This window comes from Entelurus aequoreus, linkage group LG03 (genome assembly GCF_033978785.1).
Source record: "Entelurus aequoreus isolate RoL-2023_Sb linkage group LG03, RoL_Eaeq_v1.1, whole genome shotgun sequence".
Taxonomy (NCBI): Eukaryota; Metazoa; Chordata; class Actinopteri; order Syngnathiformes; family Syngnathidae; genus Entelurus; species Entelurus aequoreus.
Genome location: NC_084733.1, coordinates 18,574,959 through 18,599,455, shown reverse-complemented (window position 1 = coordinate 18,599,455; position 24,497 = coordinate 18,574,959).

The window sequence follows — 24,497 nt, the reverse complement described above, 5'->3', positions numbered from 1 at the left end:
ACACCAAGAACAGTCATTTGAAAGGCAATTTTAAATAAATAAAGAATAGTGAACAACAGGCTGAATAAGTGTACGTTATATGAGGCATAAATAACCAACTGAGAACGTGCCTGGTATGTTAACGTAACATATTATGGTAAGAGTCATTCAAATAACTATAACATATAGAACATGCTATACGTTTACCAAACAATCTGTCACTCCTAATCGCTAAATCCCATGAAATCTTATACGTCTAGTCTCTTACGTGAATGAGCTAAATAATATTATTTGATATTTTACGGTAATGCGTTAATAATTTCACACATAAGTCACTCCTGAGTATATTCACACTATGAAAAAAACTGCGATTTATAGTCCGAAAAGTACGGTAATCTATAAACAAAATTAAATTTTCAAAATAAGCATTTATGTACAGTCCAGATTATGTCCAAGTCGGACTCAGCAACACACACCTTCATTTATGTACACTCAAATTAGGGAACAAAACAACAGATTGCATATAATCTATAAACAAAATTACATTTTCAAAATAAGCCTTTGAGGACTTCCCATCTTTTTTTATGTTTTTTGGCATCATTATCGTTTTCAACCATATAACTTTCTAAAGTTAAAAAATACTGAATAAATGTTTTGAAGAAAGTAATATTAAGTGAATATCTGTTTTTGGCCTTAAAAATAAACCTGTTACAGAGCACTATAATTAAATTGACTAAATCATGACTGTCAATGAACTCTCCTAAAATAACAGAAACCACATCAAGCTTCATAAACAAACCAATCCTTAAACACATGTTTTCAACTTCCACCCAAATGAAGACACAATATGACAATACCAAAACAAATGCAGGGTGGATTCAGACTCCTGCACTGCAAAAAGTCAGTGTTAAAAAACAAGAACAAAAAATACAAAAATTAGGGGTATTTTATTTGAACTAAGCAAAATTATCTGCCAATAGAACAAGAACATTTGGCTTGTCAAGACTTTCCAAAACAAGTAAAATGAGCTAACCTCAATGAACCCAAAAATACCTTAAAACAAGTATATTCTCACTAATAACAACTGTACTACTACATGAGTACGTATTTTCTATTGTTTCATTGAAAATAAAACAGCAAAGTCCATTTGGCTGTCATCTGTTTTAATTATGAAACACAATTGTGTCAAAGTCAGGTTTTTTTTTTTTTACATGCTTGATATAAGAAATTATTACTTTAAAAAAGTAGTTTTATACTTGTGAGTGTTAATGACACAGCTTTGCAACAGTTGATATTCTAGTTTCAAGGATGTTTTACTCAATATAGGTAATCAAATTTTAGCAACAAGCTGTAATATCTTACTGAGATCATTTAGGACAGGGGTCACCAACCTTTTTGAAACCAAGAGCTACTTCTTGGGTACTGATTAATGCGAAGGGCTACCAGTTTGATACACACTTAAATAAATTGCCAGAAATAGCCAATTTGCTCAATTTACCTTTAACTCCATGTTATTATTAATAATTAATGATATTTATCTTTGTGGAAACACTGATCATCTTAATGATTTCTCACAATAAATATATATAGAAACAGATAAATATCAATATGCAAAACTTTATTTTTATATTTTCTCTAAGTGCACATTTTTCAAATTGAACATTTTCAAATGATCACTTCTAAGACAGTCTTGTGAAATCACAATATCCCATTTTAACTAGCTAGCCACTAACATTTTTTTAACACATCATGAATTACTTTGCACCATGTTTGTACAAATACTAACTCATGTAAAATACAAAAGTCAACGCTCCAATTTTTAAATATATCATGTCACACTTTGAACTGGACACCAAATCTGTTATCTGTTCCTTTGTCAGTTAGTGAAGACCAAGTCTTTAAAATATTTTCTTGGATTTTCGAATTCTATTTGAGTTTTGTCTCTCTTAGAATTAAAAATGTTGATCAAAGCAAGACCAGCTTGCTAGTAAATAAATACAATTTAAAAAATAGAGGCAGCTCACTGGTAAGTGCTGCTATTTGAGCTATTTTTAGAACAGGCCAGCGGGCTACTCATCTGGTCCTTACGGGCTACCTGGTGCCCGCGGGCACCGCGTTGGTGACCCCTGATTTAGGAACAAAACTAGTAAAACAAGTAAAACACTCTAACATAAAATTTGCTTAGTGAGAAGAATTATCTTATCAGACAGAAAATAAGCAAATATCACCCTTATTTGAGATATTTAATCTTACTTATATTTCAGTTTTTGCAGTGTGACAACAAAATCGGCAATCATCTGAGTCTGTCATATTCCATAGTTTTAACATTTTTTTTTGTTTTTTCTGGTGCTTTTATTTACATCACTGCCTCTTCCTGTCTAGCATTTCCCCTCATTATCGAGTGTTAAAGCCGAGGTGATTAACCGTTGCGAATTCCCGAAAGATTAGGACGCGGCGAACACTTACAGGTCGCGCCCTGCCTCCGCTTGCACAAAAAAAGTGTCAGCAAGTCAAAGCATGACAGGAGCGCGTGTTTTGCTCGTAACCTCGCATTCTGCTGTAATAAGATGTCATGCGAAACGAGGGTGTCGATTGGGTGTACAATGACCACCTTTGACGTGCCAGAGCTGGACCTTCTATTCACCGGCGGCCATAGAGAGATTAATAGGCGTCGCTAGGCAACATAGAGAAGCCGTCTGCGAATGCCGTGTCAAGGGAAAATAACTTTACTTGGCCACGCTCGGACAAGGGCTCTCAAAAACATATGGAAAATGATATTTTTGTGAATGCGGTGGTGCGTTGGGATTCCAGCTGTCTCTCGGCTCCATATCGCGAGCAATAGTTTGGGTTACGAGCCTCCCCGCCGCTATAGTTTGCGTGAGGAATGTCACAACGAAGATCTGAACCAAACATCCGGTCTTACTTGCCACTCGTTGTGGCTTGTGCAGCCCTTTGAGACACTCGTGATTTAGGGCTATATAAGTAAACATTGATTGATTGATTGATTGATTGATTGATTGATTGATTGATTGATTGATTGCTAGCATTAGCTTAAAGCTAGAGATCAACATAACGTTGTTCTTTTCAACCATGGGAGTAAAGAAAGTGAGTGTGAGGGAGAAGCAGAATGTGTCAAGCCAAAGATGTTAAAACAGGGGTGGGCAATTAATTTTTACCGGGGGCCGCATGAGCAACCCGAGCACTGCTGGAGGGCCACATCGACAATATTTCAATTAAATTTTGCTCAATAATATTTTTGATATACACTACCGTTCAAAAGTTTGGGGTCACCCAAACAATTTTGTGGAATAGCCTTCATTTCTAAGAACAAAAATAGACTGTCGAGTTTCAGATGAAAGTTCTCTTTTTCTGGCCATTTTGAGCGTTTAATTGACCCCACAAATGTGATGCTCCAGAAAGTCAATCTGCTCAAAGGAAGGTCAGTTTTGTAGCTTCTGTAACGAGCTAAACTGTTTTCAGATGTGTGAACATGATTGCACAAGGGTTTTCTAATCATCAATTAGCCTTCTGAGCCAATGAGCAAACACATTGTACCATTAGAACACTGGAGTGATAGTTGCTGGAAATCTACACCTATGTAGATATTGCACCAAAAACCAGACATTTGCAGCTAGAATAGTCATTTACCACATTAGCAATGTATAGAGTGTATTTCTTTAAAGTTAAGACTAGTTTAAAGTTATCTTCATTGAAAAGTACAGTGCTTTTCCTTCAAAAATAAGGACATTTCAATGTGACCCCAAACTTTTGAACGGTAGTGTATACCGTAAGATAAATAATAATAATAATAATTAATAATAATAATAATACTTTCATTTAACCTAACTTAACTTTATACCAAAAGCACTGCTTTGGAAATCATGTGTACCCCTTTTAGAGATCACATTTAGTTCCCCTTAAACATCCTCATGTTGCACAATGAAATGGAAGCAAAGGATGAAGTGTGCATTCCTGTAACTTTCTCTAGTAACAGCATTCCATGATTAATATCAATAAATTAACATTAATAATAAATGACAGTAAAATAAGCACACGTATGACTGAGGAGTCATAGTGTAACTTGGTGTGGTGTTTGAGTTGTCCGACTTTTTGTGTGGCCATAAACGCACCAGTGGTTTAGTGGTATGTGTGTTGGTGACAGATTACAAGTAGGGGCGGCATGGCGTAGTGGGTAGAGCGCCCGTGTCAGAAACCTGAGGGTTGCAGGTTCGCTCCCCGCCTCTTACCATGCCGTTGTGTCCTTGGGCAGGACACTTCACCCTTGCCCCCGGTGCCGCTCACACCGGTGAATGAATGTTGAATGAATGACAGGTGGTGGTCGGAGGGGCCGTAGGCGCAAATTGGCAGCCACGCTTCCGTCAGTCTACCCCAGGGCAGCTGTGGCTACGAAAGTAGCTTACCACCACCAGGCGTGAATGAATGATGGGTTTTTAACATGTAAAGCGACTTTGGGTGCTTAGAAAAGCGCTATATAAATCCCAGGTATTATTATTATTATTATTAAGTTGGTTTTGGCCTGGTTTGTACGGCAGAAAATGACTAGTTTTTCGAGATAGAAGTGTTTTACTCATGTTTTTGGTGTGGTTATGGCCGAATATAAACAGTTTTGCTCAATAAAGTGATCGATATAATTCCTGGCCGCGAAGCATCTCGATAGACGTTACAATAATTGAACGGTGTTCAATTGAACGGTGTTGACGAACACCGTTAGGGCCGCTTGTTGTTACTGTCACTCAAAGTTGCATTGCAAAATTACACAGAATAAATGTGTTTATTTTGTTTAGAATTCAGATGGGATTTGATTTGGTGCGCGGCATATATTTGCTGTGCGCAGAGGACACTTGAGCAGTGCGCAATTGCGCAGGCACGCACCTTAGAGGGAACGTTGCTTGGCAGTCCATGTCTTTTTGAAAACACGCCATTCCTCATCAACTTTTCTCTTTTTAGCGTCTCGGGTGTAAACCGTGCATCACTTGTCGCTGTGCACCTTCACTCGCAGGTTACACACGGACATACGCCCATAAATAACATTTTTCAAAATAAAAACAGCACAGTTGTATTGCGCGCACGACATAGATGTTTTTTCAACTTTATTTTGTCATTTGTGATTGCAGCTGTTCACAGAATTCACTCACAATCACGCACGTGCATACGTTCACACGGAAGTAATACAAATAACGCTTTTCAAAACAAAAGCAGCACCGTTGTATTGCACACTCGACATAGATACTTTTTTAAATTTATTTTGTAATTTATGATTGGCCTCAAGCGGGCCGGACAGGGACGCACAAAGGGCCGGATGTGGCCCGCGGGCCGCAGAATGTGTTAAAACAATGTTTCAATGGCGGACATTTATCCATGAAAATCATACCGACAGCCATCAGACTGTATAATGCATATGTGCACATGTGAATAATTCTGTATAGTATTTATTGTCTATTGTGAGCGAACTGTGGTGCTGAATTTCCCCCAGGGATCAATAAAGTACTTTCTATTCTATTCTATTCTATTCTATTCTATTCTCAACAATAGTTTAGTGTGGCTGAAACGGGGCTTAGGCTAAATAATTATTCGTTTAAAGGGTTATCCGGCTTAGTGTAGACAGGGTCTTAGAACACAGATTTCTTGCCAGGAGATATGGTACAATGCAATCAGCTAGATAGAATGGAGCTAGACCGTTTAGTATTTTATGCGTAAGTGGTCAAATCTTCAAGTCGCATCTTAAGTGCACAGGAAGCCAGTGCAGATGAGCTGGTATAGGTATACAGTATACAGGGTATATAGGTATATACACTACCGTTCAAAAGTTTGGGGTCACCCAAACAATTTTGTGGAATAGCCTTCATTTCTAAGAACAAGAATAGACTGTCGAGTTTCAGATGAAAGTTCTCTTTTTCTGGCCATTTTGAGCATTTAATTGACCCCACAAATGTGATGCTCCAGAAACTCAATCTGCTCAAAGGAAGGTCAGTTTTGTAGCTTCTGTAACGAGCTAAACTGTTTTCAGATGTGTGAACATGATTGCACAAGGGTTTTCTAATCATCAATTAGCCTTCTGAGCCAATGAGCAAACACATTGTACCATTAACACTGGAGTGATAGTTGCTGGAAATGGGCCTCTATACACCTATGTAGATATTGCACCAAAAACCAGACATTTGCAGCTAGAATAGTCATTTACCACATTAGCAATGTATAGAGTGTATTTCTTTAAAGTTAAGACTAGTTTAAAGTTATCTTCATTGAAAAGTACAGTGCTTTTCCTTCAAAAATAAGGACATTTCAATGTGACCCCAAACTTTTGAACGGTAGTGTATGTATATAGATGTATACAGTATAGGCGTAATATGATCAAACTTTCTTGTTCTTGTCAAAAGTCCAGTACAAAGTAGCGTATAGTTCAAGTTTATATCCCCCAGTCGACCGAAAACTACAACAAAGATGGCGGGGAGAAGACGCAGTCCAAGTGAAGCCACGTGAATAAGACGGTGCATCATGAAAAGACGCTCAGAAAGCGTCTTGCCGATGGTCTCTACCACGTAACCTATGCAACATTTTTGACCAAAGAACCGCCATTGCATGTTATGTAGACCAGTGGTCCCCAACCTTTTTTTTCACCACGGACCGGTTTAATGTCGGCATTATTTTCAGGGAAAAATGAGCGCATGGAAAATACAAGTCACTATAACGCTGAATTAGTGGGAGCTTGTTTCTTTGCAATGAGATGCAGATAGAAGTCAGCCTTTGGCTACACTCTGTCACATTTATATTTTTGTATGTTCATGAATGTGCATTGTATCATGTCACACATATGAGTAGTTTTATTGTACATCTATAAACCAGCTCATTGGTTTGTCTAGTGCGGGGGTCGGCAACCCGCGGCTCTAGAGCCGCATGCGGCTCTTTAGCGCCGCCCTAGTGGCTCTCTGGAGATTTTTCAAAAATGTATGAAGAATGGAAAAAGATGAGGGGAAAAAAAATCAATTTTTTTGTTTCAGAATGTTTTCTGTGGGAGGACAAACATGACATAAACCTCGCTAATTGTTATAAATCACACTGTTTATATTAAACATGCTTCACTGATTCGAGTATTTGGCGAGCGCCGTTTTGTCCTACTAATTTTGGCGGTCCTTGAACTCGCCGTATAGTTTGTTTCCATGTATAACTTTCTCCGACTTTCTAGGACGTGTTTTATGCCACTTTTTCTGCCTCATTTTGTCCACCACACTTTTAACGTTGGGCATGAGTGCACAAAGGTGAGTTTTGTTGATGTTATTGACTTGTGTGGAGTGCTAATCAGACATATTTGGTCACTGCGTGACTGCAAGCTAATCGATGCTAACATGCTATTTAGGCTAGCTATATGTACATATTGCATATGCCTCATTTGTAGCTTTATTTGAGCTCATTTAGTTTCCTTTAAGTCCTCTTAATTACATTTATATCTCATGACACATGTAATATGGCTTTTATTTTTTTGCGGCTCCAGACAGATTTGTTTTTGTATTTTTGGTCCAATATGGCTCTTTCAACATTTTGGGTTGCCGAACCCTGGTCTAGTGGGACAGGCCAAAGTGCAGTTTGTGGAGGTCTTTCACTTCCGGGTTCCTCGACCCACCAATAACGGACATGACAGGCGTGGCAGTTTTGAGTTTTTATTTATTTTTCAATAAACTCTTCTTTTCTTGCCCTTCTGCTGTTCAGCACTCGCCTCTGGTGACAGTCCCGCTCTTTGGGTTGCTTTTCAGCCATCCGCTTCTCCGTCTCCGTCTCGTTCTCGCTTTCGCTCGTGCTCGGGTTCTCTCTCTCTCTCATCAGCTCCAACTTCTCCCACCTCGTCCTTCTCGACTGCCGCCCTTTTGTAGAGTGACAGGTGATCAGAAAACTGCGCCCAGGTGGGCCATCTACGCACCTGTCGCCGATCTCGGAGCCGGCCCCGGCGCACCCTGCAGGGCTGCAGGCCACGCCTCCTCACACAGTCCTTTATAAATGATTTCATGTTTCTCTGCGGCCTGGTAGCTAATGCGTCACGGACCGGTGGTTGGGGACCACTGATGTAGACCACCAGGAAGTGTTTTAAATGTAGGAAACAATCATAAAATGACCCTATCAGAGGCTTGTTACCTGTTAAAATGTTGGCACTTTTTTTTATTTTGATTAGTTTCAATGGTGTTTTGGAACAGCAGTTTTACCCCTTATTATTTTGACACAGCTTTCCGTCCACCTATCGCCTTCAAACTCTGTTCAAGAAGGCTCCTCTTTGAGAGCTCGGCTCCTCAGCTGCAGTAAGCCGCTTTTCCAAAGTAAACATGTAATCATCGTCGGGACAGCGCTCATTAAATGCGGGAGGTGAAGGATGGCGAGGAGGAGCAGAAAAGGCCACTTAATATAAAAGACTCGGGTAAACATGGCCGCTGTGTGGTGGACTTTTCATTTCTAAAGACAAGCACCTTGCACGCACATCAGCAGTGGGCGGTGGCTGACCTTTTTTTCATTTTAAAGCTTGTTCTTTAATCTTCTTTCCTGCGCAGCTTTATTGCGGCCCGACCCGCCAGCCGGGAGACGTCTTTCTGGCCAGCCACATTTGTTTTTGCGCCGTTAAAAATGAATTTGCCACCTGCGGCTCGGCGATATGTTTTCCTTCGCACTACCTGACTCATTTCGAAAGCAGCCTTCGTCTTTTATGTGAAAGTCGCCCTCTAATTTTCCCCTGTCTGTCCCCCGAGGCGGCTTGAGTGGTGGGAGGGGCGGGGCAGAAAGGTGACATCACACCCGTTTAGGCAAATTGCCCACCCCCCCCCCCAAAAATGTCCCATTCGCTATAATACAGCAGAAAGACTTTAAAGTTATTGGAAGCGATTAGCTGATGATCAAGCAGCCGTCATCAGGAGGATGTTGATGGCGAGGAGGTGCCATTGATAATAATCACAGTCCTATCGACAACAAAGTAGGCGTAATGATACCACCACGCGGAGGTGAAGACACGGCGTGATAAGTAAAAAGGAATGTTTCAGGCTATGTCTACACTAAGCCGGATAAGTTAAGTTAAAGTTAAAGTACCAGTGATTGTCACACACACACTAGGTGTGGCGAAATTATTCTCTGCATTTGAATCACCCCCTGGGAGGTGAGGGGAGCAGTGAGCAGCAGCGGTGGCCACGCCCGGGAATAATTTTTGGTGATTTAACCCCCAATTCCAACCCTTGATGCTGAGTGCCAAGCAGGGAGGTAATGGGTCCCATTTTTATAGTCTTTGGTATGACTCGGCCGGGGTTTTGAACTCACAACCTACCGATCTCAGGGCGGACACTCTAACCACTAGGCCACCCCTTAAACGAATAATTATTTAGCCAAAGCCCCGTTTCAGCCACACTAAACCAGCGTTTAGGTCCCCCTCCTCTGACCATTTTTTTACACGGGCAAGTGCGCCGTCTATTTCTTGAATCTCCGGCGCTTAGCTTTGTATGGACTCATTGATCGTTTACAAACTGAGTTCGGAGAGGAAGTGACGTCAGAAAGAACGCGCCACAGCCGGCTTCATAATAAAACGGTTTGGTAACTCGGAGCTAACCACTGGAAAGATGGAGGCGAGTCATCCAGACATGCCCGTGTTTCTCCTTCTTCTACATGTACAGACGCTTGTGGAAATCACACATGAATACCTTGAGAGTGTCGTGACGTGGACTTTTTCACAAATTACTGCGAGGATTGTTTTCCCGAGACGCAAACCGACTTGACCGGACAAGGCTTGCAGGTAAAAACATGATTGAATCTTTCTATAAAGGCTACAAACAAAAAGTGCTCACAGCGGAGGCACAACTTGGCTAAGGAAACAAAACTATCACTTTGACAAACAACACTTACTGTGACATGAGCAGAGCAGCATGAACTAGGAACAAGAATACTGGCATGGAACTATTCTGAAAAGAGCAAGAACAGAGTAATGTCGCCAGGACAACTCACTGGCAAAACAGGCTTAAATAATTATGTCATGATTGAAACAGGTGCGTGAGTCACATGAGGACAGGTGAAACTAATCAGTTGTCATGGTGACCAAACAAGGGAGCGTAAAAACAGGAACTAGTGGAGTTTTTAAACAAACAGAACATAACTAAACAAAATCCAGACCACAGAACATGACAAAGAGAAAGCGATTGCAGCTATTTGGGATACAACACTTCTCAGACGGCAAGAGAACTTTCTAATGTCCAGGTCAGCTGTGATTCTACTAAAAACTTTGTCCATTTGTCGAATGAGAGTCAACGAGAATGCGGGCTACCGGGGATGTGATAAAATAGGTAGCGTGTGCTTTGTATTACCTTGACTTCGAGGGAAGACTAACTAGGGAAAACGGTGAATGCTTTTGGACTGACAAAGCAGACTGTATCAGTTATTGTCCGCCATGTAACGTCTAGGTCCAGAGTATATAAAGTCACCAAAAACGAATGGACAACGAAGGTGAAGGCAAAAGAGTGAGGAGTGTCCTGACCAGATATCTACATCCCTAGATTGATTGATGTCAAATGTCTTTTATCACATTGTGTACTTTCACGTGTTTATTAAAGATTTGATGAATTTATGATGGCTCAGGTGTGATTCACTACAATAGGGCCCCACAGCACACTGGATTCCAGTTAATTGAAATACCACAACACTGGATATTATTCAGATAAGTTAAATTTAAGAACTTGCACACAGAGCAACACTGGAGGTGACTATGACGTGCACATTTCCCGCGCATGCGTATTAAGTTGCGTTGCGCCAGCTGACAGAGGGGAGGGGGGGGGGGTCTTAAACGAGCATTGTGTGTGTGTGTGGACAAGAATAAGGTTAGGTGGGATTTACCCTGGATAACCTTAGTGTAGAAGGGGCCTTAAAATTACTTTATAGAAACACTTAATGAGAGCCATTCTGCCTCCAAAATGAAAATGCAATAAATTACTGCTCTTGAGACACACCCCGTACTCGTGCGTCACCACACTGCTCATTTTTTCCATTGTTTATACTTTGCTTCTATGACGACTCATTTTTGACCTCTTCTTAAAGACAAATGTCTCTAAAATAAAACCAGTACATGTCTTCATTTAAGTGTTTTTTTATTGAGGGCATGGTAGGATTTGGGGAAAAAAGGATTTTTTTTTTTCATTATTTTTTAAATGATAGTAGGAATTATAACATTAAAAGCATTTTTTTTTTTTACAAAATATTGCAAAATATTATTACACTGAAAATGCTTTTCATGTTATTGATAGGTGCTCCTGATAAAAGTAAATTTAAGATCATTTAAAAATGTAATTAATGTTTGTTTTTTTTTATTAAAAAAACATGCCAATTTACTTATTCAATCGATCGCAACTGGTTTGTCATCTGAGTTGGCAATTTATAGTTAAATATATTTGTATAAAATACTCAATGTTATTTATAGGAATAATGACAGCAAATTCTAACTAATACATTCATCCATTTTCTACGGCCGAGTAGAAATAATATTAATAAGGCAATAATATTAATAAATCATATAATGTTGTCAAATATTTATCTCCAATTTATATGATCTTTTAATTTAGTGAAAAGTTTTTACTTTTAAAAAATTATGTATTATGATGATCACAGTATTAACAATAAACCATATCATGGCTGTCCGACATTAAACATGTATCTCCAAATTATTTAGAAGCTTTTTATTTATTACGTGTTTGCAATGTTTTTAAATTTGTTTTTGTGTGAATGCAAAAAATTATTTTAAAAAAGCCACAAAATTTAGAGACCCGTGTTATTACTAACAATGTTATGATGTATTAATATTATTGCATTTGTTATAATTTGCTGTCGTTATTATAAATACATGGTGTATTGTAACAGGTATAAAAATACATGTTGCCTTTAAAGAATGTTATTAAAAAATTTTTTTTTTATATTATTAAATTATTATTAGCATTAGCACTTATCAATATTATTAGAAATATACATTTATTTTTTATTGTAATTCAAATACATGTACAGTATCTATTATAAACTTTTTTTTTTTTACTTCTTGTGAAAAAAAAGATAATATTGTTAATATTATATTTTTTACCATCATTTTGAAAAAAATCTATATTACAAAATAAATTAATTTATTTTTAACAAATCACACTCACCCCTCAATAACAAACACTTGAATGAAGACATTTTCAGTTTTTTATTATAAGGATAATAAATCTCAACATAGTTGTCCAATGTTAAACATGTGTCTTCAAATTAACAATATTTTGGTACCGGTACCAACATGTTTTTAGATACTTTTTGAAATAAAGGGGACCACAAATAATGTGTATTATTGGCTTTATTTTAACAGAAAATGTTACGATACATTAAACATGTGTTTTTATTGCAATCAAAGAACATTGTTGTCATTAAATAGCATAGTAAACGTACTGGACAACTTTTATTTTAGTAGTAAGTAAGCAAAGAGGTTATGGGGTTCCTAATTTGGCTGCTGACGAATGCGGTGACACATTGTGTCCTATTGTATTATTTTGTCAAAATATGAAGGACAAGCAGTAGGAAATGTATGGATGGACCATTAATCTACTTGTTAATGTACTGTTAATATCTGGTTACTTGATCTTTTAACATGTTCTATCTTCACTTCTGTTAAAATATAATAAGCACTTATGATTTTATTGTTTGGATATTTTACATACGTTTTGGGAGATACTACAAATTTGGCTATGGATCCAATACCAAGTAGTTTTTCAAAGGCAGTATAGTTATTTTTTTAAATGTAATTCGTACCACCGTACTTTATTGATACTGGTATACAAACCTACTTGAAATTTTAAATACTTTTTTTTTTTAAATACATAAATGTTTTCTGTTTTCAAGTACAAACCTCAAAGTTAGCATGTTACGTAATTTGTAAATAAAAACAGAATACAATGATTTGCTAATCCTTTTCAACTTATATTCAATTGAACAGACTGCAAAGACAAGATATTTAATGTTCGAACTGACAAACTTGTTTTTTGTGTGTGCAAGTAATCATTAACTTAGAATTCAATGGCAGCAACACATTGCAAAAAAGTTGGCACAGGGGCATTTTTACCACTGTGTTACATGGCCTTTCCTTTTAACAACACTCAGTAATGTTTGGGAACTGAGGAGACCAATTTTTGAAGCTTTCTTTCCCATTCTTGCTTGATGTACAGCTTAAGTTGTTCAACAGTCCGGGGGTCTCCGTTGTGGTATTTTACGCTTCATAATGCACCACACAGTCCAGGTCTGGACTAAAGGCAGGCCAGTCTAGTACCCGCACTCTTTTACTACGAAGCTACGCTGTTGCAACACGTGGCTTGGCATTGCCTTGCTGAAATAAGCAGGGGCGTCCATGAAAAAGACGTTGCTTGGATAGCAACATATGTTGCTCCAAAACCTGTATGTACCTTTCAGCATTAATGGTGCCTTCACAGATGTGTAAGTTACCCATGCCTTGGGCACTAATACACCCCCATACCATCACAGATGCTGGCTTTTCAACTTTGCGCCTATAACATTCTGGATGGTTCTTTTCCTCTTTGTTCCGGAGGACACAACGTCCACAGTTTCCAAAAAAAATTTGAAATGTGGACTCGTCAGACCACAGAACACTTTTCCACTTTGCATCAGCCCATCCTAGATGAGCTCAGGCCCAGCGAAGCCGGAGGCGTTTCCGGGTGTTGTTGATAAATGACTTTCGCTTTGCATAGTAGAGTTTTAACTTGCACTTATAGATGTAGCGACGAACTGTAGTTACTGACAGTGGTTTTCTGAAGTGTTCCTGAGCCCATGTGGTGATATCCTTTACACACTGATGATGCTTTTTGATGCAGCCTGAGGGATCGAAGGTCCATAATATCATCGCTTAGGTGCAGTGATTTCTCCAGATTCTCGGAACCTTTTGATGATATTACGGAGCGTAGATGGTGAAATCCCTAAATTCCTTGCAATAGCTGGTTGAGAAATGTTGTTCTGAAACTGTTCGACAATTTGCTCACGCGTTTGTTCACAAAGTAGTGACCCTCGCCCCATCCTTCTTTGTGAATGACTGAGCATTTCATGGAAGCTGCTTTTATAGCCAATCATGGCACCCACCTGTTCCCAATTTGCCTGTTCACCTGTGGGATGTTCCAAATAAGTGTTTGATGAGCATTCCTCAACTTTATCAGTCTTTTTTGCCGCTCGTGCCAGCTTTTTTGAAACAAGTTGCAGGCATTCAATTCCAAATGAGCTAATATTTGCAAAAAATAACAAAGTTTTCCAGTTCAAACGTTAAATATCTTGTCTTTGCAGTCTATTCAATTAAATATAGGTTGAAAAGGATTTGCAAATCATTGTTTTTATTTACGATTTACACAACGTGCCAACTTCACCCTTTTTGAGGTTTGTAAAAAAATACAATATTACTTATTACAACATAATAAGGATACATTATAAAATGGCTGTGAAATGTAAAAAGGATATTTCCAAACTTAAGAGATGTAATGTTTAATAAAACATAAAAAATACATATAACAAGCAAAAATGATCAAATGTCAACGACATTTGTTTATTGTCCATTAAGTAGAATTGTAGCATTCATATTGATGATAAAAGCAGATCGTGAGATAGAAACACAAACACTATGATGCATCGCGTGTACTCGCATACACGATGGAAATAAAACGTCAACCCAACCAAAAAGTGTGTGAAACATGAGCTTTCCCCGCGGTGACCAGACGGCGACCCCATGCTGGGTCACATTACTTGGCCAGTGGACATGTTTAGATGTTTCCGTCCTAAAGAAAACATCATTAGGATGTGAGAGTGGATTTCACATGTCCCTCATGTCCGCACCTCACAACTAAGTTCACTCCCATTGAAGGTTTTGATCTTAGACCTGACCTTCCACCCCCCCCCCCCCCCCCCCCGCCCAGACCCTCACAAACACTCGAAGTCAGCATTCGAAATCGGCCCTTCTTATTTTTTCTTGTTTTATTTTTTTTTCTCATCTGCAGGCCGCTCGTCTGATCTGACAAGAATAAAAAATACAAAAATTAGGTGTATTTTATTTGAACTAAGCAAAATTATCTGCCAATAGAACAAGAAAATATGGCTCGTCAAGACTTTCCAAAACAAGTAAAATTAGCTAACCTCAATGAACCCAAAAATACCTTAAAATAAGTATATTCTCACTAATAACAACTGTACTACTATATGAGTGCGTATTTTCTATTGTTTCATTGAAAATAAAAGAGCAAAGTCCATTTGGCTGTCATCTGTTTTAATAATGAAACACAATTGTGTCAAAGTCATGATTTTTTTTTTTTTCATGCTTCAAATAAGAAATTATTACTTTAAAAAAGTACTTTTATACTTGTGAGTGTTGATGACACAGCTTTGCATCAGTGGATATTCTAGTTTCAAGCATGTTTTACTCAATATAGGTCATCAAATCTCAGCAATCAGCTGTAATATCTTACTGAGATCATTTAGGACCAAAACTAGGGATGTCCGATAATGGCTTTTTGCCGATATCCGATATTCCGATATTGTCCAACTCTTAATTACCGATACCGATATATACAGTCGTGGAATTAACACATTATTATGCCTAATTTGGACAACCAGGTATGGTGAAGCTAAGGTCTTTTTTTTTTTTTAAATAAAAAAAAAGTAAAACATTTTATTTGAATAAAAAAGTAAGTAAAACAATATGACTAGTAATTAATGAAAATGAGTCAAATTAACTGTTAAAGGTTAGTACTATTAGTGGACCAGCAGCACGCACATTCATGTGTGCTTACGGACTGTATCCCTTGCAGACTGTATTGATATATATTGATATATAATGTAGGAACCAGAATATTAATAACAGAAAGAAACAACCTTTTTGTGTGAATGAGTGGAAATGGGGGAGGGAGGTTTTTTGGATTGGTGCACTAATTGTAAGTGTATCTTGTGTTTTTTATGTTGATTTAATAAAAAATAAAAAAAATTAAATAAATAAACGATACCGATAATAAAAAAACAGATACCGATCATTTCCGATATTACATTTTAAAGCATTTATCGGCCGATATATCAAACATCTCTAACCAAAACCCTTAAAACAAGTAAAACACTCTGACATAAAATCTGCTTAGTGAGAAGAATGATCTTATCAGACAGAAAATAAACAAATATCACCCTTATTTGAGATATTTAATCTTACTTAGATTTCAGTTTTTGCAGTGTGATAATCAAATGAAAGCAGCAACAATTTGTTTTGCTCTGCACCGTCCTTCCATTCCCCAAAAAGCCGTGCCTCTCTCTCTCCTCTCTGGAAATGCTGCCAAGAACTAAAAGGCACACACACACACACACACACACACACACACACAAACACGCACACACGGTTACAGGACACAGCTGCCGAGCGCTTAAATTTACATATCTGCGTACACATCACAGTGGAATGAATAAAGCAGGAAGTGACATGCGCTCTGTGACGTTATCAAGCCGCAGTTGTTTTGAATCTGCCCAAGAGGCCATAAAGGGGGCGGAGATAATTTGATTAGAAGTCCGAGTTGCCTACAGCCGCATTTCCAACATTTCCAATTCTAAACATGTCCGTCCTAAAGCCGCCGATGTAAACACGCCGCCACCTCTGACCTCTGCGGTAAACATCTGCTCGGAGGGGGTGGGGGGTTAGGGGGGGATAAGCTTTCTGAGGCCGGTTCCAACATGACGTTGATGAATATGCTTTTAATCACCAAAAGCAACACGTTAAATGAATCTTCATTATCTACTTAAGCCCGTCGGTAAACACGCGGCCTGGTAACACACGAGAATGCCTGGACCGCCAGTTTTGGCTCAGAGTCTGCGCTGAAATGGCAGATTTGAGACGATCAATGACTGCGCTTACACGGGCGTTTCCAAACGTTTTCGGTCCCCCGTTTTCGGAGGGGGTGTAGGGGGTAGCGGGGGGTGTATATTTTAGCGTCCCGGAAGAGTTAGTGCTGCACGGGGTTCTGGGTATTTGTTGTGTTGTGTTTATGTTGTGTTACGGTGCGGATGTGTTTGTCATTCTTGTTTGGTGTGGGTTCACAGTGTGGCGCATATTTGTAACAGTGTTAAAGTTGTTTATACGTCCACCCTCAGTGTGACCTGTATGGCTGTTGACCAAGTATGCGTGGCATTCACTTGTGTGTGTGAAAAGCTGTAAATATTATGTGATTGGGCTGGCACGCAAAGGCAGTGCCTTCAAGGTTTATTGGTGCTCTGTACTTCTCCCTACGTCCGTGTACACAGCGGCGTTTTAAAAAGTCATACATTTTACTTTTTGAAACCCATAATTTTGATACCCATACCGATAATTTTCGATATTACATTTTAAAGCATTTATCGGGCGATAATATCGGCAGTCCGATACTATCGGACATTTCTAATTCTAACCAATAGGGTCATTAGGGTGTAAATGGCATTATTCTGATCTGCGTCTTATCGTATAACTCAGACCTGGGCAAATTAAGGCCCGTTAAGCTTTCCAATCTGGCCCGCCGGACATTCCCAAATAATTTTTTGAGATCTTTAAGATGGAAACTGTAGCTGCCATTATGATGTGCAGTGATGCTTTCAAATGACCGTAAGTCTTGAACTATACAAAGTATTTCAATGGCTGGAATCTGCGCTTTTGCATGATATACTAGTTACTATGGTAATCTAATTAGTTACCATGGTAATCTAAGTCACAGCAGCTCAGACGAGGCACCAAGCAGTGTGGGTGGGGAGCGTTTCCACAGAGTGTTTCCAGAGCGGCCAGCCTGAAATGCGGGTGTCAGGGACAGACACGGAAGGAGATTTTTACAACAAAATATCAGTGATATATCAGATTGTAGGGTTTTTTAAAAAATGTTTACCCTCCGCGTTCATATTTTGCTGTGTTTGCGACTTTTGCCTACCACCCACATGCAGCTGAGATGGGCTCCAGCATCCCCCGCGACCCTGAAAGGAACAAGCAGTAGAAAATGAATGGATCGATGTTGCATTTTTGTTGCGTTTCGCTTGATTGTAAAATACACTACCGTTCAAAAGTTTGGGGTCACATTCCGTGTGGACGTATGCGCGTGTGTGATTGTGAGTGAATTCTGTGAACAGCTGCAATCACAAATGACAAAATAAAGTTGAAAAAACATCTATGTCGTGCGCGCAATACAACTGTGCTGCTTTTATTTTGAAAAGTGTTATTTATGGGCGTATGTCCGTGTGTAACCTGTGAGTGAAGGTGCACAGCGACAAGTGATGCACGGTTTACACCCGAGACGCTAAAAAGTTGATGAGGAATGGCGTGTTTTCAAAAAGACATGGACTGCCAAGCAACGTTCCCTCTAAGGTGCGCGCCTGCGCAATTGCGCACTGCTCAAGTGTCCTCTGCGCACAGCAAATATATGCCGCGCACCAAATCAAATCCCATCTGAATTCTAAACAAAATAAACACATTTATTCTGTGTAATTTTGCAATGCAACTTTGAGTGACAGAGTTCGTCAACACCGTTCAATTGAACACCGTTCAATTATTGTAACGTCTATCGAGATGCTTCGCGGCCAGGAATTATATCGATCACTTTATTGAGCAAAACTGTTTATATTCAGCCATAACCACACCAAAAACATGAGTAAAACACTTTTATCTCGAAAAACTAGTCATTTTCTGCCGTACAAACCAGGCCAAAACCAACTTGTAATCTGTCACCAACACACATACCACTAAACCACTGGTGCGTTTATGGCCACACAAAAAGTCGGACAACTCAAACACCACACCAAGTTACACTATGACTCCTCAGTCATACGTGTGCTTATTTTACTGTCATTTATTATTAATGTTAATTTATTGATATTAATCATGGAATGCTGTTACTAGAGAAAGTTACAGGAATGCACACTTCATCCTATGTTTACATTTCATTGTGCAACATGAGGATGTTTAAGGGGAACTAAATGTGATCTCTGAAAGGGGTACAAATGATTTCCAAAGCAGTGCTTTTGGTATAAAGTTAAGTTAGGTTAAATGAAAGTATTATTATTATTATTAATTATTATTATTATTATTTATCTTACGGTATACACTACCGTTCAAAAGTTTGGGGTCACATTGAAATGTCCTTATTTTTGAAGGAAAAGCACTGTACTTTTCAATGAAGATAACTTTAAACTAGTCTTAACTTTAAAGAAATACACTCTATACATTGCTAATGTGGTAAATGACTATTCTAGCTGCAAATGTCTGGTTTTTGGTGCAATATCTTGATAGGTGTATAGAGGCCCATTTCCAGCAACTATCACTCTGTGCAATCATGTTCACACATCTGAAAACAGTTTAGCTCGTTACAGAAGCTACAAAACTGACCTTCCTTTGAGCAGATTGAGTTTCTGGAGCATCACATTTGTGGGGTCAATTAAACGCTCAAAATGGCCAGAAAAAGAGAACTTTCATCTGAAACTCGACAGTCTATTCTTGTTCTTAGAAATGAAGGCTATTCCACAAAATTGTTTGGGTGACCCCAAACTTTTGAACGGTAGTGTATGTCGATCGAGAGGGGGTGTGACGTTCATATGTTGTCAATATTCAGTGTTTTATCGTTCATAGTTAATATTGTAAATCCCACATTCTTTATTTTCATGTACATTCTGGGTGTGTCATTCAGTAAAAAAACATAAAATTCCATTCCGTTTTTTAAGGCGGTCTGTCATAACGTTTTATTTAGCATTCAATCAGACATTATTGTGAGGTTTTGTATCAGTGTTCCTAGAAATAGACACATTTATTCTCTCTAAATTTGGCCCCCCAAGTGAAAATAATTGCCCAGGCTTGGTACAACTGATACTAGTGATTGTTTCCTTGATTAAAAACAGTTGGAAAAAAACCCCAACTATAATAACGAGCCGGTCTTTTGAACGGCTCTTTAGAGAGGAACAGCTCCCTTCAAAGAGCCACAAATCCCATGTCGACTCCTTCATCTGCTGCTGCACATCCTGCACATGTTAGCGCATCTTTGTTGGCATCAGCCTAAGGAGAGAGAAGGATGATTGGGGAAGAGATGGAAGGAAGACAACGGGTGAGCAGCAGTAGAAGAAGCAGCCGGTGGGTCCGGGGCCTGGGCCTCATAAAAGAACTGCAGCCGGCTCGGCCGAGGGGGAGGAAGGAGGCAATTAAAGACCCACAGGAGGGTCTGAGCGTTGGGCACCAGCTGATATTCATCCTGCCTTCATTCCCTGTATACATAGACTGGACTGGACTGGACTGTAAGAAGGTGTAAACAGGACAAAGAGGTGAAAGACGGGTAGGTAAAGAGTTCTGGTGGGCAGGACCACCGCTGAGACTCCAGGCCAGCTATCACGACAGACGACTTCCTATATTGAAGTCTGATTATTCCCCGGAGGGCGCTGTAAAAGGCTTCTCATTAAGGGCACGGCGTTTATGGAGGGCGTAATGAGTCTGGGCTAACTACTAAAAAAAAAGGGTCTGATAAAGACAGTGCTGACTTTTGTGGTTCCTGTCTCTGCTCCCCAGTCCAAACAGATACAGTCATGGGACATGAAAATGTGTCAAAACCCTGTGCTATTATTTTCTCAACCAATACACCGCACGGTGGTGTTGTTAATAAACCCCCAAACGTTGGATTGACTTGAAATTTCTCACACAGCACTACAAAACAGTGTCCACCGCCTCATCAAGTTCCGGTCCACAGTGTTCTTCTTATTACTAAAAAAAGTAGGGGTTCTCAAAAAATTGATTCACATCCAAATTGGATTTTTTTTTTTTTTAAATTACAGTTCTAAATCGATTCATAATTTTTGAGAACACATTAAAAATTATATAAACAATTTATTTATTTTTTATTTATTTTTTTTTGCTTTGCAATTTTTTAATTTATTATTTATGTAAAGAATAAATGTTTGGATTAAACAAAAATTAGACGATTAAACAACTTTTATTGGTGTCGATTCATAATTTTTGAGAAAATATTTAAAAATATATAAACAATGTATTTTTTTTCTATTTTTTTGTTTTGCTTTGCAATGTATTTTTTTATTATTTATGTAGAGAATAAATGTTTGGATTAAACAAAAATTTGACAATTAAACAACTATCATTAGTATCGATTCATAATTTTTTTAGAAAACATTAAAAAATATATAAACAATTTTTTTTTTTTTCTATTTTTTTTTTTTGCTTTGCAATTTATTTTTTTATTATTTATGTAAAGAATAAATGTTTGGATTAAACAAAAATTAGACAATTAAACAACTATTATTGGTATCGATTCATCATTTTTGAGAAAACATTTTAAAATATATAAATGTTGTCTTTTTTTCTTCTATTTTTTTGTTTTGCTTTGCAATTTATTTTTGTATTATTTATGTAAAGAATAAATGTATGCATTATACAAAAATTTGACAGTTAAACAACTATTATTGGTATCGATTCATAATTTTTGAGAAAACATTTTAAAATATATAAACAATGTATTTTTTTTTCTATTTTTTGTTTTGCTTTGCAATTTATTTTATTATTTTTTATGTAAAGAATAAATGTTTGGATTAAACAAAAATTAGACAATTAAACAACTATTATTGGTGTCGATTCATAATTTTTGATAAAACATTTAAAAATATATAAACAATTTATTTATTTTTTGTTTTTTTTGTTTTGCTTTGCTATTTATTTTTTTATTATTTATGTAAAGAATAAATGTTTGGATTAAACAAAAATTAGACAATTAAACAACTACTATTGGTATCAATTCATATTTTTTAAGAAAACATTTAAAAATATATAAACAATGTATTTGTTTTTCTATTTTTTTGTTTTGCTTTGCAATTTATTTGTCTATTATTTATGTAAAGAATAAATGTATGTATTAAACAAAAAATAGACAATTAAACAACTATTATTGGTATTGATTCATCATTTTTGAGAAAACATTTTAAAATATATAAACAATGTATTTTTTTTTTCTATTTTTTTGTTTTGCTTTGCAATTTATTTTTGTATTATTTATGTAAAGAATAAATGTTTGGATTGAACAAAAAATTGACAATCAAACAACTATTATTGGTGTTGATTCATCATTTTTGAGAAAACATTTAATAATATATAAACAATAATTTTTATTTTCAATTTTTTGTTTTGCTTTGCAATTAATTTTTTTTTATTTATGTAAAGAATACATTTTTGGATTAAAAAAAATTAGACAATTAAACAACTATTATTGGTGTCGATTCGTAAGTTTTGAGAAAATATTTAAAAATATATAAACAATGTATTTATTATTCCATTTTTATTGTTTTGCTTTGCAATTTATTTTTGTATTATTTATATAAAGAATAAATGTTTGGATTAAACAAAAATTAGACAATTAAACAACTATTATTGGTGTCGATTCATAATTTTGGAGAAAACATTTAAAAATATATAAACAATGTATTTATTTTTCTATTTTTTTGTTTTGCTTTGCAATTTTTTATTCTTTTATTATTTATGTAAAGAATAAATGTTTGGATTAAACAAAAATTAGACAACTAAACAACTAATATTAGTATCGTTATCATTATTGTTATGAAGCATGTTTATTTAGGGATGATACTCATCAATCTTTATTTATTGCAGACCATTAAACATAAAAAACAGAATACAAAACATTAAAACATTAAAAACAAAACAATAAAACATAAAGCCCAAATGTCAGTTTCTGACATACAAACATGTAAATACTATTAATTATTAATATAATATATGATTATATTAATTAATTAATATAATACTATTATAAACTTACTTGCGTGGCGAAGTTGGTAGAGTGGCTGTGCCAGCAGTCGGAGTGTTGCTGGTTACTGGGGTTCAATTCCCACCTTCTACCTTCCTAGTCACGTCCGTTGTGTCCTTGGGCAAGACACTTCACCCTTTGCCTCTGATGGCTGCTGGTTAGCGCCTTGCATGGCAGCTCCCGCCATCAGTGTGTGAATGTGTGTGTGAATGGGTAAATGTGGAAATACTGTCAAAGCGCTTTGAGTACCTTGAAGGTAGAAAAGCGCTAAAAAAGTATAACCCATTTATCATTTATTTATTTATTTACTTTATTTGTCGCCATGGAGAGGATTACTGATTTACAAGTAGCTAAACACTGCCGACTGCATATGGACGTTAGCGCTAGCTAGCTAGCCATGTCTTAAAGCACCTCTTGTAATGCGGCGTTTCAATGTTATAACTTCACCTTTATCGTTACTTTTTAAGCCAAAATGTGTCCGTTCTCCATTTCTGTCTACACACCGTGTCTGTTTGTAAGTACTCTGTGATTTTGTGCTGCCGAACATGCTCCTCTGCTCGTAAAACTAGTTGTCACGCCGTCATGCCCATTAAAAAAGAAAAGAAAAAGGGAACCAGTATTTTTCAAAGGGAATATAGTACCGTTATTGATTCATTATTACCACAGTACTTTACTAGTACCAGTATACCGTACAACCCTAGACTCAACAGAAAACTAGACAGACATTCAGCTTCATGGCAAAGGCTACTTCCTAGCTAGGCAACACACTGTGGTTTATACACTACTGCCATCTAACATTTTGGGATTGCAACTGCATACAAAGCAACTAACTATATAGCAAAAAACTATATAATACTTGCAAATGGGGCCTAAGAAATGTAATAAGAAAACATGCGACAACAACTGGACAGAGATTTTATTATGACCATTAACTTTCATTGACACACACAAAAAGTTACAGGAATTGGTGCCGTATCGTTTCAAATGGGAAAGGTACTCACTGCTAATCGTACGATATCATTCTATTGTTTGTATCGTCATTTTAACGTCTAGGCTGTGGCTAATGTAACCGCGGTAACGATGCTACTTTGCACGAGCATTTTTACGTCACTTGAAAGAACCTAAAGGCGAGATCCGGCGGGAGGATGGATGTCAACAACATTGCACAGACATGTAGCACAATGGAAGCTAAACCAACAAAACCAGAGGAACTCCTCTGTTTGGATTACAATACTAAGACATCTGCTAAAACATGCCACCAATAAATTGTTGCTAGTGACCTGACTTTTGACTTTTCTATCATTTAAAGACACAAAATGGATATGGATTGGCATTATTCGGATTAGGGCTGCAACAACTAATCGATTAAATCGATTAAAATCGATTACCAAAATAGTTGGCGATTAATTTAGTCATCGATTCGTTGGAACTATGCTATGCGCATGCGCGGAGGCTTTTCTTTTCTTTTTTTTTTGGTTATTTTTTTGTTGTTGTTTTTTTTTGTTTTATAAACCTTTATTTATAAACTGCAACATTTACAAACAGCTGAGAAACAATAATCAAAATAAGTACAAAAACAGTACAAAACAGCGCCAAGGCGGCGCTGAGGCTACGTCTAATGAGGTGGCGTAAGCTAGCCAATGATGTGTCATGTGCAGCTCACGTGACGACGGCGTCTCCTTTGCTGGA